Source organism: Pan troglodytes, chromosome 9 (assembly GCF_028858775.2).
Source record: "Pan troglodytes isolate AG18354 chromosome 9, NHGRI_mPanTro3-v2.0_pri, whole genome shotgun sequence".
In the NCBI taxonomy this organism is placed as follows: domain Eukaryota; kingdom Metazoa; phylum Chordata; class Mammalia; order Primates; family Hominidae; genus Pan; species Pan troglodytes.
In genome coordinates, this window is record NC_072407.2 from 125,061,433 (window position 1) to 125,076,851 (window position 15,419).

General features: G+C 43.7%; 1 protein-coding gene and 1 pseudogene across 1 annotated transcript in view; both read right to left on the reverse strand.

The window, feature by feature from the left end:
• CLMP (CXADR like membrane protein) overlaps positions 1-15,419 on the reverse strand; it is a 121,003-nt gene that overhangs the window by 56,826 nt on the left and 48,758 nt on the right. The window lies entirely within an intron of this gene.
• Positions 2,841-9,681, reverse strand: LOC107967262 (FUN14 domain-containing protein 1-like; annotated as a pseudogene).

The window sequence follows — 15,419 nt, forward strand, 5'->3', positions numbered from 1 at the left end:
TGCAGTGAGCCGAGATGGCGCTACTGCACTCCAGCCTGGGCGAGAGTGCAAGACTCCGTCTTAAAAAAAAAAAAAAGAAAGAAAACAGAACTAGTCTCTTCCCTCATGACACTTATAATTGTATGAAAAAGACTCATAGTAATGAGAGAAATCGTTATAAGAATTTAATTACATTAAATGTGATAAGTTAAATATAATTAAGTGTATAAATGTGATAAATGCTATAAAGGAAAAGTACAGGAAACTATGAACATATAATTCCATCTTTAAATAATTTCTTTTTTTTTTTCTTTCTTTTATTTTTGAGACAGAGTCTCTCTCTGTCACCCAGGCTGGAGTGCAGTGGCGTGATCTCAGCTCACTGCAACCTGCGCCTCCTGGATTCAAGTGATTCTCCTGCCTCAACCTCCTGAGTAGCTGGGATTACAAGTATGTACCATCATGCCCAGCTAATTTTTGTATCTTTAGTAGAGATGGGGTTTCACCATGTTGACCAGACTGGTCTCGAACTCCTAACCTCAAGTGATCCACCCACCTCGGCTCCCAAAGTACTGGGATTACAGGCGTGAGCCACGGCGCCCAGCCCACCTCTTTTTATAATGACCTATTTTCCATATTAGTAATTAAGACTTACTGCGTGGAGGGAGGGAGGACTAAAAGGGGCAGTTTGTTTCACATTTAAAAGCCAGAACTAAACCCTTCGGAGAGGAGAAATGATAGTGATTCTACCCAAACTCTTTGAGAAAATAGAAAAGGAGCACTTCCTTTTCGTTTTATCAGCATTACTCCAATCCCAACAACCCAGATAAAGATATGACATACACACAAAAGAAAATCACAGACTAATACCACTCATAAACTTACATGCAATCATCCCTTAACAAAATCAAATCAAGTAATAGATATAAAGAGTAACGTGGCCGGGCATGGTGGCTCACGCCTGTAATTCCAGCACTTTGGGAGGCCAAGGTGGGTGGATTACCTGTGGTTAGGAGTTCGAGACCAGCCTGGCCAACATGGCAAAACCCTGTCTCTACTGAAAATACAAAAAAATTAGCCGGGCGTGGTGGTGCAAGCCTGTAATCCCAGACTCAGGAGGCTGAGGCAGGAGAATCACTTGAACCAGGGAGGCAAAGCTTGCAGTAAGCCAAGATCGCACCATTGCACTCCAGCCTGGTGACAGAATGAGACTCTGTCTCAAAAAAAAAAAAAAAAAAGGTAATACATCAGACCAAGTAGGTTTTATCCTCAGAATATAAGGTTGGTTTAACAATAAAAAATCAATTAATCATAGTAATTCCCCATATTTATAGGATGAAGGAGAAAAGCAGTATCATTTCAGGAGACGAAGAATGAAGAAAAAGACTTTAACAAATTGAATACCCATTCATGATTTAAAAAAAAAAAAAAAAAAAAAAACTCAGCCAACCAGGAAGAAAGGGGACTTCTTTAAAAAAACAAAAACAAAGTAGGACTACAAGGCGGGCATGGTGGCTCAGGCCTGTAATCCTGGCATGGTGGCTCGGGCCTGTAATTCCGAGGTGGGAGGATCGCTTGAGCCCAGGAGTTTGAGACCAGCCTGAGCAACATAGCGAGATCTTGCCTCTACCAAAAATAAAAAGTAGCCAGATGTGGTGGCACATGCCTGTAGTCTCAGCTACTTGGGAGGCTGATGTGAGATTTTCGCTTGAGCCCAGGAGGTAGAGGCTGCAGTGAGCTATGATCACGTCACTGCATTCTAGCCTGAGCAACATGGTGAGACCATGTCTCAAAAAAAAGAAAAAGACTGCAAGTTAAAAAGTGAAAAATAATTAAAAGTTTAATCATCAGTATATGTGAAACAACTAATTTGACCTTTTTTTCAAATTGAATATTAAAATATATAGAGGTGGGAAGAATTTTATGAAACTTTTATACTAATAGCTACTTATATGGAACACTTGCTAAGAGCTCTGTGAACATCATCTTTTTTCATCCTTACACAACCCCATACAATAGGTATGATTTTTATTCCCATTTTATAGATGATGAAACTGAGGCTTAGGGAAGTCAAAGAAATTGACTGCAGAAATACAGCCAATAATTAGCACAGCTGGTGTTAAACTGAAGATCTGTCTGCTTTAAAATTTGTGCTTCTAAATATTGTTCAGGGCCAGGAGCAGTAGCTCATACCTGTAATCCCAGCACTTTGGGAGGTCGAGGCAGGTGGATCACCTGAGGTCAGGTTGGAGACCATGCTGGCCAACATGGTGAAACCCCATCTCTAGCAAAAACACAAAAATACAAAAAATTAGTTTGGCATGGTGGTGCGTGCCTGTAATCCCAGCTACTCAGGAGGCTGAGGCAGGAGAATTGCTTGAATCCGGGAGGCAGAGGTTGCAGTGAGCCGAGATTGTACCATTGCACTCCAGCCTGGGCAATGAGTGAAACTCTGTCTTAATATACATATATATAAAATATATCATATGATATATTATATAAAATATATCATGTGATATATTATATAAAATATGTATCATATGATATATTATATAAATGTATCATATGATATATTATATAAATATATATCATATGATATATTATAGATTATATATAATTAATTTCAAAAATTTCAAATATATTCTAATTCAAAATTGAATATTCAATTTCAAAAATAATTGAATATATTATATAATTATATAATATATATTGTAATTATATAGTATATAATAAATATTATATTTATATAATATAATATATATTATATGATATATAGTTCAGTATGTAAATTTTATATATAAATATTATATTTATATAAAATAATATTATATATTATATAATATATAGATATAGTTCAGTACCACTTCTCATTTGACCACTTTATCTTATACATCAGGCAGCTAAGTGACAAGCCACACTGATGCAAGTTAATGGCAAAGTTGGGACTGGAACCCAGGCCTTCTGACTTCTGACACCTTGTTGCTTTCAGAAACGGTGTTTCACATCTAATCCACCTACTCCTTCCTTTTTATCAAAACACACTTTTTTTTTTTTTCCTGGAGGCTCCAGACCTAAGAAACTAGAGAAATAAATATAAGTTACAGAGCCAGGGATCAAATTTTGTCTCCTGCTCTGTTTAGCATTCAAAACCACTAAGCCACAGAGAAGACTCTGCCCACACTCAGAAAAGAGCATGTTAAAGCAGGATTGAGTGGAAACCTCTCTTCATAGGAATGCAGATGGTGAGAAAGAGTAAAAATATTCAAGGGAAAAGGAGGTAAAGAAAATTAGTGTTGGGGCTGGAGAACACTGCATGGTATTCATCTTTCAGAAATTTGAAACTCTGGGAACTTTACAGGGGAGTCCAGGGGATGTAACTGCCCCGAGAGGCCTCAAACTGGCCCTTTCGTGGACGAAGATCACTTCCCATCATTGTCACTCAGAGTCACCGTGGTCTGGTAGAGCTCCCTGGGAGGCGCTGGGAAATGGCCCCAGGACCATCGAGGCTTTGCCCTGCTTTCTGGGCAGGGTTCGGCAAAATTAAAAAGGAAGAAAGATTATTTATTGTCCACCCAGTGCAAATTAAGAAAAATGGTATGGTCTGGATGGTTTTTAAGCAAGTCAGGAGGGAGAAGAAAAATTTTAACACCCTTCCTTTGACACAAGCTGATGGCCCCTAAGTGATGTCCTCACCCAGATGGACAGAAGCCCACCTTCACTGGCAGGCACCCACTGGGAACTGCATTGTTCCTGCCTCCTGCACATGCCAGGGAAAGGACAGCAGGCATTCTGGGAGGGTGAGGGTTGAGCTGTGGAAAAGGGTTGGGGAAAAAAAAGTAGTTCAGGAGTCAGAAAATAGTTCACAAATCTAAAATTCCATTCAGAGTTGCTTCTAAACACCATCATAGCAAAAAGTGTGGTAAGTTCTTTGTTTTCCTTCCCCAAATGGAATCGTTTTTTTCTTTTCTTTTTCTTTTTTTTTTTTTTTTTTGAGACGGAGTCTCACTCTGTCACCCAGGCTGGAGTGCAGTGGCGCTATCTCAGCTTACTGCAACCCCTGCCTCCCGGGTTCAAATGATTCTCCTGCCTCAGCCTCCCAAGTAGCTGGGATTACAGGTGTGCACCACCATGCCTGGCTAATTTTTGTATTTTTAGTAGAGACAGGGGTTCACCATGTTGGCCAGGCTGGTCTTGAACTCCTGACCTCAAGTGATCCACCCACCTTGGGCTCTTAAAGTGCTGGGATTACAGGCGTGAGCCACCGTGCCCAGCCGGATTTCAAAAATAATATCTGTCATTCCAAAATAGTACTTAGGTGATCATTTTTCTTTCCCCCCAAATAGTATGACTGTTTAGTTTTAGATCTTTTTCTCATCCCTCAAATATAAAGAGCCTAGAAATTTCTCTTGCTCCATCAATTCCATTGAGAAATATTTCCTGGTAGCCACAAAGATTAGAAAAAAATACAGAAAAAAAAGAAAAAATATAGAAAGAATATTTTGACAAAGAAATATTTTGACTCTTGGAGGGAATTTCTAACTCTTCTTACTTTAATTTTATATATTTAAGATTAGAAGCAAAACAAAACAAATGAACAATAACCAAAAATAAGCCCAAAACTAACCTTTTCCAAACTCTTAAATACTGGGTTTCAAAACACAGTGTGGAGGATGGTTACTTGAGTGGGTTTGGGTCACACTGGAGTCCTGATTCTGCCCTTAATCTATCTTTCTTTCTTTTTTCTTTTCTTTTCTTTTCTATTTTTTTTGAAATGGAGTTTTGCTCTTGTTGCCCAGGCTGGAGTGCAATGGTGTGATCTCGGTTCACTGCAACCCCTGTCTCCCGGGTTTGAGTGATTCTCCTGCCTCAGCCTCCCGAGTAGCTGGGATTACAGGTATGCGCCACCACGTCCGGCTAATTTTTGTATTTTTAGTAGAGACGTGGTTTCACCATGTTGGCCAGGCTGGTTTCGAACTCCTAACCTCAGGCAATCCACCTGCCTTAGCCTCCCAAAGTGGTGGGATTACAGGCGTGAGCCACTGCACCTGACCAAGATCCTTAATTTTTCTAAACCTACGTTTATCATCTATAAAATGAGCCATCTTTTCACATGGCTCTCATAAGGATTAAATGTAATCTTGTTTAAAGCACGTTGTATAAAATTTATCTTAGCTATTATAGTAAGAAGTACAAAAGTGAAGGAAAGTAATAATCTTTGCGGGGGGGCCTATGTGTAAGAAACCTCTCAGGAAGGAGCAGAACTGAACCAAGTGCTGAGGCAGAACCTCTGCTCTACAAATAGCATTTTTTTTCTTTTTAGCAAATTGCAGAAGGATATGATTCCTAACTTCCTGCAGGCTGATTCAGTCCCATGCCAGGGCACACGGCCGGTGAGTGGGCAGCTGCCCTATTAAGGACTCAGCAAAGGAATGATTACTTTGGGGAACTGTCAAATATGGAAAGCTATTCGGAAGGTCCACATGGAGATGGCTGTTTCCTAAATCACAGTTTCCCCCAATGTTTTCTATTCCTCTGTGCTCTGAGGTGATAACTTTTTCCTTTTTTTTCTCTTATTTTTGTCTCTCTCATTTTATTTTATTTTGTTTTATTTTTGAGACAGAGTCTTGCTCTGTTGCTCAGGCTGGAGTGCAGTGGTGCAATCTTGGCTCACGGCAACCTCCGCCTCTCGGGTTCAAGTGATTCTCCTGCCTCAGCCTTCTGAGTAGCTTGGATTACAGGCGCCTGCCACCACACCCAGCTAATTTTTGTATTTTTAGTAGAGATGGAGTTTCACCATGTTGGCCAGGCTGGTCTGGAACTCCTGACCTCAAGTGATTCACCCACCTCACCCTCCCAAAGTGCTGGGATTACAGGTGTGAGACACTGTGCCTGGCCCTGTTTTTTATTTTATTTTTATTTATTTATTTATTTTTGAGACAGGGTCTCACTCTGTGGCTCAGGCTGGAGGGCAGTGGTGTGATCTCCGCTCACTGCAACCTCCACCTCCCAGGCTCAAGTGATTCTCCCACCTCAGCCTTGCAAGTAGGCGTGCACCACCACGCCCAGCTAATTTTTGTATTTTTTGGTAGAGGCAGGGTTTCACCATGTTGGCCAGGCTGGTCTCAAATTGCTGACCTCAAGCGATCTGCCTGCCTCGGCCTCCCAAAGGCTGGGGTTATAGGGGTGTGTCACTATGCCTGGCCTCTGAGATTATAACTGCCCACTAAGGAATTCTAGAATTGTTGGGATGACCTGGAGATATGTTCAGGGAAAGACGGGAAGTTTGCAATGACATCAGTATAGAATCCACAGGCTCTAATGACTGGAAATGAGGCTGGAAAAGGGTAATGGAGCAAAATCAGAAGTTCACATGAACACAGACTCCTTGACCGGGCTCTAGTCAGGCTCCTCTGGATCCTCCTTTTGACTAGACCCAACCTTTGGCTCTGTCTAGGTCTGCTTACTCCAGTTTTATCAAGAATCCTACTGAGAGTTTAGTGGAATCCTCCTCTCGGTCTGACCACCGTCAACATCTTCTTACCCTTGCTTCCTTTCAGCAGAAATCTTGTTAAGTCAGTTTAGCAAAGAGTTACCCTACTTCCTAGTGATTTTGCATCCATTGATTCCCCTATCTTGTTTCTTGGCTATAAACTTCCACTTTCGCTTATTGTCCCTGGATTTGAGCCCCATCTCTAGCCCATACTACAAAACCCCATTGTAGTAGCCACTACTATGATGGGGTTCAGAACATCCTACCCCGAAATATGACACCTTGGCATATTGAGTATTTTAAGCCGAAGAAATCTGAGAAAGAGCAGGTGCAGGAAGGACTGTCTGACCTTCCCCTCAAGAAGGTCATAAGCCCCTGATATGAGAGGCAACCTCCTTATGCCCAGAGGAAGGAGTGTTCTTGTCTGTGAAGACAGGAACACTGAGACGAATCTGAGCGGGGAGGCCTTGCTGTCTCCCCCAGCTTATTACCCTTAGATCATACCCTTTTCCCGTGATTTTTTACTCTTCATCAAACCTAGTAAAAACATGTCTAACTATTTTTCTGGGACTTCTTTTCCTTATGAAGGCTCTCATGTCACATAAGACTTACATTAAATAAATTTGTAGTTAGTGGCTCCTGTCTATAATCCCAGCACTTTGGGAGGCCAAGGTGGGCGGATCACTTGAGGCCAGGAGTTCAAGACCAGTCTGGCCAACACAGTGAAACCCTGTCTCTACTAAAAATACAAAAATTCGCCAGGCGTGGTGGCACACACCTGTAATCCCAACTACTCGGGAGGCTGAGGCATGAGAATCACTGGAACCTGGGAGGGGGAGGTTGCAGTGAGCCGAGATCTCGCCACTGCACTCCAGCCTGGGCGACAGTGAGACTCTGTCTTAAAAAAAAAAAAAAAGTATGCTTTTCTCTTATTAATCTGTCTTTTGTTACAGAGCCCCAGCAAAGGACCAAAAAGGGTAGAAGGAAAAGATTTTTTCTTTCTCCTACACTCCCCTTGAATATTTCTTACCATCTTTAACAAGTATTATGATTAATTTTTTCTTTCACAATAGCATACTAAGAAGATTAAAATTTGTCCCTGGTACTTAGGCAAAGGGGAGCCATTGGGGTTTTTAAGCAAGGGCATTTCATGTTCAAATTTGCACTCTAGACTGGGCGCAGTGGCTCACACCTGTAATCCCAGCACTTTTGGAGGCTGAGGCGGGGGTGGGGGGTCACGTGAGGTCAGGAATTCGAGACCAGCCTGACCAACATGGTGAAACCCCATTTCTACTAAAAATACAAAAAAGTAGCCCAGCATGGTAGTGCATGCTTGTAGTCCCAGCTACTCAGGAGGCTGAGGCACAAGAATCGCTTGAACCCAGGAGGTGGAGGTTACAGTGAACTGAGATTGTGCCACTGCACTCCAGCCTGGGCAACAGAGTGAGACTCTGTCTCAAAAAAAACAAAATTGCTCTCTAGCACGTGAGCTTGTCAGTGTGCCAGCACACTGTCAGGACAGCGTTTGGCTTCATGGATACCAGCTGTCATAAATCCAAGAGCAGCAATAAACAAATTAACTGGTTTTGAAAATTTTTTTCCTTATTTACTTCAAGAACAACAAAATAGGCCAGGTGTGGTGGCTCATGCCTGTAATCCCAGCACTTTGGGAGGCCGAGGGGTGTGGATCACCTGAGGTCAGGAGTTCGAGACTAACCTGGCCAACATGGTGAAACCCCGTCTCTATAAAAATACAAAAATTAGCCGGACATGGTGGCAGGCGCCTGTAATCCCAGTTACTTGTGAGGCTGAGGCAGGAGAATGGCTTGAACCCAGGAGACAGAGGTTGCAGTGAGCCAAGACCATGCCATTGCACTCTAGCCTGGGTGATAGAACAAGACTCCGTCTCAAAAAAAAAAAAAAAAAAAAAAAAACCTGAGAAAATTGTCAAATATCTTTGCAGTGTTTGTGGTGTTCTCAAAAGTTAAAAAAAGAAGGTGGGGGGAGGGGACCCTGATTTATAGAGCCTATATACCATATGTACATGTATATATGGTCAAAGCTAAGGACTGACAATGTCCCAAGAGGGAACAGTGAAAAACAAAGTCCTGAATGAGGTGTCTGTCATAGATATTTCAGGAGTCCAGGCTAGGAATTGGGTTAAGGTAAGATGATTGCCTGTAGGTTTGTATTTCCACTGTAGTATTTCTATTTTTTTTCACAATGAAGAACATTTTATTTACATAAAAAGAGAATAATATTTCACTAGGCAATAAATCCAGCGTATTTCTTTTCTCTGCATATCTACATCCAATGGTGATATTTTATAGGCTAATTTCTAAACAGATCCAAATTTTTGCAAAAATTATGAAAGCCATGTTTTGCTCAGGAATACTATTGTTGCAGATACTAGTTTGCCTAGCTTCAGGTGGCAAAATGCTAAGTTGTGAATTCAGTATTTTCCAGCTAGTTGTTTCTCCTTGCCCTACAGACTCTGGCAGCATGTACTGTTGAGAGACCCCTTATTGCTGCCACTTTTCTTCTCATAGTTGAATCCACTATGGGAGAATATTCACGTCCTTAAGATGCAAGTCCGAGCAAAAAGCCTCCCACAAATCTACCGGGTATCACAATGTGCTGCTTGATAAATTCTATTGCTTCTTCAATTAAATTGTTGATTTCCGGTGCTGCTTTGTTCGCTCGTTTCTTCATCTGCCTTTTTGCTTTGTTTGCATCTTTTTCAACTCTCTTCCAGTTAATCTGCACGTAGCCACTATGACTAGCAATCTGACGGCAAGAAAGTCACCACCTACTGCAGTTGCTGCAAGTTTTCAAACTTTCTGGAACAAAAATCCTGCAAACCAGCCAGGAACACCACCCATTACAATCTGGGTAGCTACTGCGTATTTTTCCACCATAGATCCCGAACTGTGGCCAAACACTGGATTCCACCACTGGTGTCTTCGCGCATACTCAGTTAAATCCAACACTTCGTAAGAGTCGTCCTCACTTTCATATTCTTGGGGAGCCGGGTTCAGATTGCCATGATACCGCCGGTGGCCAGTTCTAGGGTGGTCCCCCCCACCCCGCCCTCCTCGTCCCCCCCACCCCACCCTCCTGGTCCCCCCCACCCCACCCTCCTCTCCCTGGCGCTTTAAGGGCCGCTCTAGGCCAAGATGGAAGTCTATGGTCTCTCCAGTGTAATATTTCATGGCTGGAACCTGGGTTATTACTTCTAAGTAATTTTTTTTTTTTTTTTTTTTTTTTTTTTTTTTTTTTTGAGACTGAGTCTCGCTCTGTTGCCCAGGCTGGAGCAGTGGCGCGATCTTGGCTCACTGTAATCTCCGCCTCCCAGGTTCAAGCGATTCTCCTCCCTCAACCTCCCAAGTAGCTGGGATTACAGGCACATGCCACCCCGCCTGGCTAGTTTTTGCATTTTTAGTAGAGAGGGTGGTTTTACCATGTTGGCCAGGTTGGTCTCGAACTCCTGAGCTCACAGGATCCGCCTGCCTCGGCCTCCCAAGTGTTGAGATTGCAGGTGGGAGCCACGACGCCCTGTCACCTTTAATTTTCTGAAAGTATAACTTTAGTAATTTACCAAAAATGGAATCTTACTTATGGGGCTGGCTAATGGCATTTGGTTTTAGATGTGACAGGCTGCCAACATAGGCAAACAAGGTTTGTCCTCATTCCAAACTGGGTATGTAAACCTCCCATGTCCAGTTTCCCGAGCCCCGTATGTTTCTATTCAACCCTTCTCCTCTAGGAAACCAAATTAACCTTCCACAATGGAAAGAATGCTGATTTTTCCTTGCAGACCTTTCTTTCTTTCTTTCTTTCTTTCTTTCTTTCTTTCTTTCTTTCTTTCTTTCTTTCTTTCTTTCTTTCTTTCTGTCTGTCTGTCTGTCTGTTTCTCTCTCTCTCTCTCTCTCTCTCTCTTTCTTTCTTTTTTTTGAGACGGAGTCTCGCTCTGTCGCCCAGGCTGGAGTGCAGTGGCACGATCTCGGCTCACTGCAAGCTCCGCCTCCCGGGTTCACGCCATTCTCCTGCCTCAGCCTCCCGAGTAGCTGGGACTACAGGTGCCCGCCACCACGCCCTGCTAATTTTTTGTATTTTTAGTAGAGACGGGGTAGACTTTTCTTAAAGCTCAAAAATGGCATCAAATTCAGAGGACTCCCGTTTAGAAGGAGGAAGGAGGAGATGCGGAAGGGAAAGAGGAGCAAAGGCTGGTGGAGCCGACAGGGTCCCAGAGGGGAGATGGCCATCTCCTAAGAATAAACAGTTTCACCAGAGGCCGAGCTTGGACCATCTGCTCGCTGTTTGCTTTGGACGGCGCTGGCCAAGAGGTCTCAGGGTTAGGCTGTCCCCAGAGATGAGAGCTCCCCCGAGCAGGCTGCAGGCTGCCTGCAGCCTGTCGCCTGGGGCTGCCCTGATATTTCCGGAATTTTATAGAAAGGGGAAGGCTGAGCCTAAAACCTCTCTCGAAGGCGGCCACCCTGCCGGGCCCAGCTCCTCGCAAACAAAGAAGTCAGTTGGGCGCCCCGAAGCTGCTGGGCTTCTGAGTGGCGGAAGGCGCCAGGCTCGGTGATTGAAACCACATGTGCTGGAGGTTTCAAGAGCAGCGAACCGGACACCAGGGGACTGGCTGCGGCTGCTTTTTACGTCTCCTTTGTCCTTGGGGTTTCCAAAGTCAGATCCTCTAACTAGACCACCAGTATCCCAGCAGAAACAGTAGTAATTTTATTTTTTTTTAATTTGACGAAATAGCATTTCTCCCCTCCCTCCCCGAAACCATAAAATGACTGGAAACCCTCAGGGCCCGGGGCTGCCTCCCGGCGACTTGCTAAGCAGGGGCAGAAGCTCTGTCCTGGGCTTCTCCAGCTCTGTCCCTAATTCCCTCGGATGAGACAGCAAGGAGAGATGAAGTTGATTTGTGAGGGGTGAGGCAAATTCATTAAACTAGTATAAGATACACATGGACTGTTTTTAAATTTAAAACTTTAAAAAGTTACAGGACTAAGACATAAATATATTCTTATTGTAAAACACATGGAAGCACTGCAAGGCCTTCCTTCACCTATTCCCATCAAGCCTCCTCCCATCCCCCAAGTAATTCCTGTTATGAATTTTATGAAGATCCTTCTGGATCTTTCTCTGGTGCTTATGTGTATGTGTGTGTACACATAGAAATATGAAACTTTATCTTACATTTAGCAACAACAGTATTTATGGTATGTATTGTTTGCAATTATTGCACTTTTCTGGAGGTTTTTAAAATTTTTTCCTGCTGGTTACAGAGATCTACTTTCTGATAGCAGCATATCAGCAATTTTGATGTAGAGTCCAAATCTGGTAACATCCTCCCTGCTCCCACCTGCCCCCCACCCCCCTCCCCCTACCCTGCCACCATTTGGTGTGGTCTGGAGCTAAGAACAATTCTTACTTATTTATTTGAGATGAAGTCTTGCTCTGTCACCCAAGCTGGAGTGCGATGGCATGATCTCAGCTCACTGCAACCTCTGCCTCCCGGGTTCAAGCAATTTTCCTGTCTCAGCCTCCCAAGTAGCTGGGATTACAGGTGTGCACCACCACACCCAGCTAATTTTTTGTATTTTTAGTAGAGATGGGGTTTCACTGTGTTAGCCAGGCTGGCCTCGAACTCCTGACCTCAGGTGATCCACCCACCATGGCCTCCCAAAGTTCTGGTATTACAAGGCATGAGCCACTGCGCCTGGACTCTTCTAACATTTTTAAATGGGTGAAAAAAATTAAAAGAAAAGTTACTGTTTTCTGACACATACATTGTATAAAATTTAAGTTCCATGTCTATAAATAAATTCTACTGGAACACAGCTATACCCATTCATTTATGTATGGTGTATGGCGGCTTTCACACTACAGCAGCAGCGTTGAGTATTTGTGACTGAAATCGTCTGGCTTATAAAGCCTAAAATATTTACTCTGTGGTCCTTTGCAGAAAAGCTTTACAAACCTCTGAACTACAGTGCACCACCAGGGGGCATGAGACAGGGAACAGTGGGTGGCCTCTGATCAAAATCCAGCAGAGAGCTGACTCTCTGTCCTACAACCACAAAGAACTCAATACTGCTAACAATCATGTGAGTGATGAGGGTGGAACTACGTCCTCACATCCTCACAGATTAAGCCGCCCTGATCTTAGGCTCACATTTCAACAGCTTCAACAACTTGCATTTCAACGACTTGCATGTCCATGACAAGCCCCAGCTGAGCCTCCAGATGAGGACCCAGCCCTTGCCAACACCTTGACTATAGTCTTGTGAGATTTTTTTTTTTTTTTTTTTTTGAGATGGAGTCTCACTCTGTTACTCAGGCTGGAGTACAGTGGTGCAATCTTGGCTCACTGCAACCCCTACTTCCCAGGTCCAAGCGATCCTCCTACCTCAGCCTCCTGAATAGCAGGGACTACAGGTATGCACCACCACTCTTGGCTAAGTTTTGTATTTTTAGTAGAGATGGGGTTTCACCATGTTGGACAGGCTGGTGTCAAACTCTTGGCCTCAAGTGATCCGTCTGCCTCGGATCCGTCTCCCAGAGTGCTAGGATTGCAGGCAAGAGCCACTGCACCTGACAGCCTTGTGAGATTCTAAGCAGAGGATCCTGCTGAGCCATAGCTGGACTCCTAACCCACAGAGATGATGAAATAGTAAGTGTGTGTAGTTTTAAGCTGCTAAATTTGTAGCCATTTGTTACATAGTAATAGATAATTGATACACCAACTTCTTTGATTTGTGTTGAGTGCTTTGTAATCTGCAATGCATTGTAGATGCAGAATACATTACTGGATCCAATATCTAGCACAGTGCAGGCATGCTGTACTCTCAATAAATATTTGGGGATAATATTTTTTTGAGACGGACTTTTGCTCTTGTTGCCCAGGCTAGAGTGCAATGGTGCAATCTCGGCTCACTGCAACCTCCGCCTCCCTGGTTCAAGCGATTCTCCTGTCTCAGCTTCCTGAGTAGCTGGCATTACAGGCATGTGCCACCACGCCCACTAATTTTGTATTTTTAGTAGAGACGAGGTTTCTCCATGTTGGTCAGGCTGGTCTCAAACTCCCAACCTCAGGTGATCCTCCCGCCTTGGCCTCCCAAAGTGCTGGGATTACAGGCATGAGCCACCACGCCCAGCGGGGATAATGATTTTTTTTGGTAAACTGAGGTTAAATGGACATGAAGGTGAGCATTATGACAGAAAAGAAGTCATATAAAGCAGTAGACAGAGTTTTTGAAGTGCAGGGATATCTTCTATCTTGCAGATTTATCAGCTGATTGCATATGGACCTCAGGTACCAGCTTGTGGATCCCTTTCGACCCCATTCCTCAGATTTCACTGGCTGATTGTGTGTCAGGGGCCTGACTTTCCTGCTGTCCTGGTTTTTCAGACTTACAGGCTGGAGTGCTGCACCAGCCACTACATGTGGCAATGGAGCAGTTGAAATGTGGCTAACTGGAATTGAAATGCACGGTGAATGTAAAACACCCACCAGATTTTAAAGACTTAGTGTAATAAAAAGAGTGTAAAAAATCTTGTTAGTAATTTTTCCATTGATAATATTTTATATATTTAGGGTTAAATGAAAATATATTCAAATTAATTTCCCCTGTTTCTCTTTGGTCTTTTTGACTAAATTCCATGGGGGCTCACATTCTATTTCTATTTCTGTATTTTCTACTGGACTGCATTGCTCTAGAGTGCTATTAAAGGGTTAACTTTGTGCTCTCGTCTGTTTTCGTGCCAACCTCTGTGACTCACAGGGTGAGAACTACTGCCCAAGGTCTAGTTCTGGGTCACCAGAAACTGAAGTAAGAGGACACTCCTTTTACTTGCACGTCACAGACTTTGTCAGCGTGTGCTCCATGAGTGGGTTCAGCTCTGCGGCTGTTTTTTTTTTTTTTTTTTTTCTTTGAGACGGAGTCTTGCCCTGTTGCCCAAGCTGCAGTACAGCGGCGCGATCTGGGCTCAATGCAACCTCCGCCTCCCGGATTCAAGCTATTTTCCTGCCTCAGCTTCCCGAGTAGCTGGGCCTACAGGTGCCCGCCACTATGCCTGGCTAATTTTTTTTATTTTTAGAAGAGACGGGGTTTCACCATGTTGGCCAGGCTGGTATCGAGCTCCTGATCTCAAGTGATCTGCTGGCCTTGGACTCCCAAAGTGCTGGGATTATAGGCGTGAGCCACTGTGCCCGGCCTTGCGGCTGGTTTTAATGTGCTGACTGAGCTGTGCTCCTCACTGCGTAAGGCTGAATAGTCCCGCACTTCCCTGCCTTAGTGAGCTTGATAAGTGCACTAGGAAATTAGCGCCATCTGCTACTTTACGTTATCTCCTCCTGCTCTTCAGCTCCCACCTATAGCCCTCCCTGGAGGGGAAGGCCCATAACCCCAGCAGGCGGGGTCTGGGCCTGCGCAGATAGCTCCCAGCTGCTCATTAACGCTGCACAGGGGCTCAGGGTAGGGCAGGGCCAGCTGTGTGCACCATGGCTGCTGTTAGCATCCCTATTTTATAGATGGGGATGTTCAGGTATGGAAAGATCAAGTAACTTGCATCTAGGTAAGCTGTAGAACCAAGATGCTGGCACACCTCCCAGCATCATTTCTTCTCGGTTCTAATAGTGATGCTGAAAATTCCGTCAGATTAGCCATTCAAAGGATTTTTTCCCTGTTAAAATTCAGCTATCAGGACTGAGCGTGGTGGCTCGCGTCTGTAATCCCAGCACTTTGGGAGTATATATATAAAGAGCATGCACCTAATACCATGGTTGTGAGAACTGAATGAGATTACCCATGCAAAGTGTCTAGTGCTTGGCACATGTACACACTCAATAAATATTGGCTCTTATTATTTCCTTATTCCTTACATATTAAGCACCTGCTGTTTTGGGAAAACAGATGCATCAGACATAACTCTGCTC